The sequence below is a fragment of the Octopus bimaculoides genome, chromosome 23 (assembly GCF_001194135.2).
Source record: "Octopus bimaculoides isolate UCB-OBI-ISO-001 chromosome 23, ASM119413v2, whole genome shotgun sequence".
NCBI classification, from domain to species: domain Eukaryota; kingdom Metazoa; phylum Mollusca; class Cephalopoda; order Octopoda; family Octopodidae; genus Octopus; species Octopus bimaculoides.
Window position 1 is genome coordinate 35,202,307 of NC_069003.1, and position 694 is coordinate 35,203,000.

Sequence of the window (694 nt, forward strand, 5' to 3'; positions counted from 1 at the left end):
ATATATATATATATATATATATATATATATATACCTAACACGCATATACGAATATGTTTGTCATGTGTGTATGTAACGAAAAAGACGCACTCAGTACATTTCTTTGTGTCTATTTTTAAAGATAAGCAATTAACGATCCACCAGTAAATTCGTTAAAGTTTTACCTGTAAATTACTGAAAGTGCATCGGTAGTGAATGGATGAATGGTTAAGAAGTAGGATTCGTAACAATGCCGTCCCAGGTTCGATCCCACTGCATGGCGTCGCGTCAAAATGACATTCGCCGTGTGGTTGAAAGCAGGCAGGAGGAAACTACATGGAAGTCTGTCGGGTGGATTTCACCTGAAACTAAAAACAAACAAACAAAAAAACAAACAAACAAAAAATCAAATATGGTAGTCTTGACAACATACAAAGCTGATTCTGCTTGAGAGTACTGACGCCTACGGAATACTCAACCACTTACACGTAAATTCGGGAGCAGGTAGCTCAGTTGATGACTGAATACTCATTGTTAAACGACGAAGATCCACCACAACTATTGCTCGTATTTGAAGTATCTGTAAACTAGTCAATCATTAATTACTTAATTAAACACACACACATACACTCACACACGCAGATATATGCATATATAAGCACATATGAATATATACGTTCATATATACATACATATATATATATATATATATATA